General features: G+C 44.4%; 1 protein-coding gene across 1 annotated transcript in view; it reads right to left on the reverse strand.

Annotated features, from left to right (window-relative positions):
• Nucleotides 1-377, reverse strand: part of SLC4A3 (solute carrier family 4 member 3) — a 45,153-nt gene extending 44,776 nt beyond the window's left edge. The window contains exon 1 of the mRNA XM_081883903.1: nucleotides 37-377. The gene's annotated coding sequence lies outside the window, so the exon portion shown is untranslated. The remainder of the gene's footprint in view (nucleotides 1-36) is intronic.
• Nucleotides 378-4,153: the final 3,776 nt, after the last annotated feature.

Raw genomic sequence — 4,153 nt, forward strand, 5'->3', positions numbered from 1 at the left:
GCAGGAGTGGGGGTGGGGAAAGAGGCTATACTGTACCTCGCTGCTGATGAGAAGGAGAGCTGCCTGCCTCCAGCCAGGGGTCCACCGAATTCACGCTGCTGTGACTGGCCTCTTCTTGCCCTCCCTCCTGCTGCTGCTGCTGGAGATCACTCAACATGTGTCCATTTCCCCGCTAGTGGCTCAGGTAGGGCGGCTGTTTGAGACACCTCCTCTTCTCCTCCGCCACCTCTGCCTCCTCCTTTTCAGTGCAGCAGCAGCAGCAGCTTCCTGCTCCTCCTGCAGGCAGCCATCCGCTGTTACTGGCTCTGCTTGGAGACGAGCTGCACATTGGCTGCTCTGGCTCCCTTATTTAAAATTCTGTGTGGCGAGCCGCTCAGGCTATGAGTCACTCGCTGCTTTTCACCGAAGCAGGCAGCAGCTGAGCCGAGCGGCTATTCTGGAGAGTCAGAGGATGGTGGGAGGGAAGGAGGGACGCCAAGTCACCTCCCTTGCTAAGACAGCCTCACTGGCATCTCCACACCCAAGGAGCATGGCACTGGGGCAAAGCCGCATGGTCAGGCAACGCAGTGGTGCAGGCACCACTCGATGCCTGCACACCATCTTCCATCTCTCAGAGGTGCCAACAAATAAAATATTGGGGTGGAGAGAGGTAAGCCCTGCCCAACATAATCAATCACAAGACGCAGAGGGCAGCACACACCATTTGAACGGGAATGCCCTTCAACTTTGGGGGCCCCAGCTCCCTCAAATATTTTATTGGGGAAACCGAAGGGACATCAGCCCCAAGGAGTTGGCTCCTATGCCATCTCTACATACCAACTTGCATGATGCATTGTTATTCCAAAGTGTTGCACATACCAAATTGAGAATGATACCAGTGGCTAAGAGACTCAGCCCTCCTGGGGATTCTTAATAAGTTTTGAGGTTTTGGCTTTTTAAACTTTAAAGACTGAATTCTTAATCCATGTTTTATATTGCAGCTGTATTTTTAAAAATTGTTTATCATGAATTTTAACCTTTTTTTAAAAAAATGCACGCTGCCCAGAGAATTTCAGTTAAGGGGCAGCTTAGTAATACCGTTCAATAATAAAAAATAAATCATCAAAGAGCTCCCACTTTGAATCTCAACACTGTTATGAACTCACTTAGGCAAGCCATTCTTTCTCAGATGTACCTTACAGGGTTGTTGTGAGATTACAGCTAGTTAATGTGCTGCAGAGCAGACTCAAGACTTCGTAGTGCCTCTCACCTCCCAAGTCAAGGTGCATAGGGTCTAAAACAAAAAATCCCACAAGCACCACTCTCTGAAAATTAAATAACACATTAACAACAAATTAAAAAATATTTCCTGCCATTATACCCAGACTGCCTCATTCTCCTTAATGATGGGGCCAACTTTGACAATGCAAGCAAAGTGCTTTGAATACTTGCAAATGCTATACAAATTTCAACTATTATAATTCCTGTGCAAATTTTTGTGCCAGTTTCAAGTCACCTCGCATGCTTTAGCTGAGAGGTGCCCTATGAATAACCAAGCAAACAAATAAATTATGACACATGTGTGAACAAAACAAAAATATAAAATTAACAGGAAACTCTCTTTCTCTCTCTCTGTGTGGGTGGGTGTGTAAATTTAAAGCAGCCTTACATCTGAAACTGAAGCCATGTTAAAAGTGTATTTTTTATAGAGAGACACTACACAGATCACATATTCACAGGTGCATGCTAGGATTTTTTATTTGTTTGTTTAAAATCTATGCACAATCAGCTGCTTGCTAATCTTGTCAACTCAATAAACCATACATCAAAAGTATTCCTTGTCCCTGCGCTATAATATAGGACACAAAAAGTAGTTCTGCTCCCACCCATATTAGGCCTGATTATTTGACCTTCAACTATTTTCTCAAAAGTGTGTTAACATGAATGACAGGAGCAACTGTTGGTGCCCTATTATAATTATTTCATAAGGGAAGGCTTTGACATGAAATCTGAGAATTTATTTCCCAGAGAGGAGAGAGCAGATCTGTTCAAGTAATAATTTTTGCTTGTGTGTTAAATATTCTGATTGTTCTATGGACCAAGAAGGAGTTCCCACACCCAAAGCTAGTCATTTATTTATACATACATACATATATACATACATGCATACACACTTATTGGAACAATTCACAAACTACTGTATGCAGTAGTTTGATGGGTGTTTACTTAGAATGCAGTAGTATACAGTATACTACTGTATACTTAGAAAGCAGTAGGAGCAGTTAAGTCTGACCTCAGTGGGTTAACTGATTTTAAGTGACTAGCAATTGACTACAGTACCTAAAACTCTTAGTTCCACCAAACATTTGTACTTTGCAGTGAGTTATTCCCAAATGAGCAATGGAAGGATTTTATCAAGAAATATATCTAAGGGCTCATCCACACTTCTGCTTGTGCTGTGCCTAAAAAACATGGGTCTGAGCAGTTAGTGTGGACGAGCCCTTAGTCACAGCTAAGTTTCTGGATGGGATGTTTTTGTATTATCTCCCACATCTATTGTGCTGGCGCACATGCAGATTTGAATTCCATACCTTGCAGGTGTGGAGAACCTGTGGCCTTCCTCATGTTGTTGGATTCCAACTCCCATCAGCCCCAACCAGTATGGCCAGTGGTCAGTCTGACAACTTCTGGGTGGGGGCACACAGGTTCCCCACCCCTGCTTTAAATAATGTGTAGACAAGAGGTAATGGCAATGGATTAAAGAATTGGGCTCACAAATAACTGATTAATGTAAGCATAGGGTTTTTTTAGAATTATGACTGGCTGTAATCGTTATGAATATAAACAAAATCAAAATAGAAGCAGAAAAGCAGAAGGAACATGGCTTGGACTTCCTATAAATTCTAACTAAAGCTTTGGGCATGCACATCTGATGAGGGGCCTTTCTTGTACAAAAATAGGAAGGCTCTGTCCTGATGTGATATGAAACTGGGTTCTTTGAAAAGCAATAACAAACCTGAGAACTCCTGTCCTCCCTTTGACCTGCATTCACTAATGGCTCTGCAAATAAGGAATCCGTAAACACCCATCAAACATTTGGTTAATACTAAGAACTCCCATACAATTGGAGGACCATGCTGTGCGCAGCATGGCTTGTTTTGTTTTAAGGTGTATGTGTGCATGTGCAGCATGCTGAGCGAGAAATGCCAGGGCTCGACAGAGAACCAGACTTCTACGAAGGCACACTAAATGGAGCTATCCTGGCTACTCCGCACAGATTGTCAGAAACAAAAGACAGAACAAGTTTTCAGTAAAACTTCTCTGGAAACTGGCAAAAGATCCAAGAAACATGGCTGTGCATTTATTTCTGTCCTAATCCAAAACCCCCAGGGTTCAGGCCCTTCTGAAAACCGAAGGAGGTACTGAGTACCAACAAGCCCTGCCTCAAATAAATTATTACACGGTACTCATTATTAAGACCTAAAGCACAGTGATCCACAGAAGAATGGGGAATCCTGGCCCTCTGGATGTTCCCATCAACCAGCATAGTCAATGGTCAGAAATGATGGGAGTTGTTGTCCAACGACTTCTGGAGAGCCAGTTTCCCCACCCCAAGTCACTAGAGCCTCAAGCTTGACCATCAAAACATTGTAAAGTACGATATTCTCCAGCTTCTCATCGACTCCTGCAAATAATCATTTCCCACCATTATGTTGGGTCTGTAGGAAAAGTGCAACAGCAGGTCCCCAGTTCAATCTGTGGACACTGCAGCTGGAGGTCTGATTCAATATGAAACTGTATGGAAAGACAGGCGTGACCAGAAAGCGTAGTGCAGGGGGAGGAGAACTTGCGGCTCTCCAAATGATGTTGGTTATAATTCCCACCACTCCTGGCCATTGCCTATGCTGGCTGAGGCTGATGGGAGCTGGAGTCCAAGGATACCTGCAGCTACAGGTTTCCTCAACTCCGAAGCGTAGGATAGTAGACAAAAACTCCCCGCTTTCGGGAGCCCTGCTTGCTAACAGTTCATGAGATCTGCCACAATGCACTCCCTAAAAGGAAGGGCTTTCTGCAACCCAGTGAAGGAGATGGCGAAGCGCGACGCCGTAGAAAGAGAGGGCGGAGCTTTGAAGGCGCGGCACCGGCTCGCTTATTAAGCCAGCCGAGGACGCTC

Source organism: Podarcis melisellensis, assembly GCF_964234715.1.
Source record: "Podarcis melisellensis genome assembly, chromosome: 1".
Lineage (NCBI taxonomy): Eukaryota > Metazoa > Chordata > Lepidosauria > Squamata > Lacertidae > Podarcis > Podarcis melisellensis.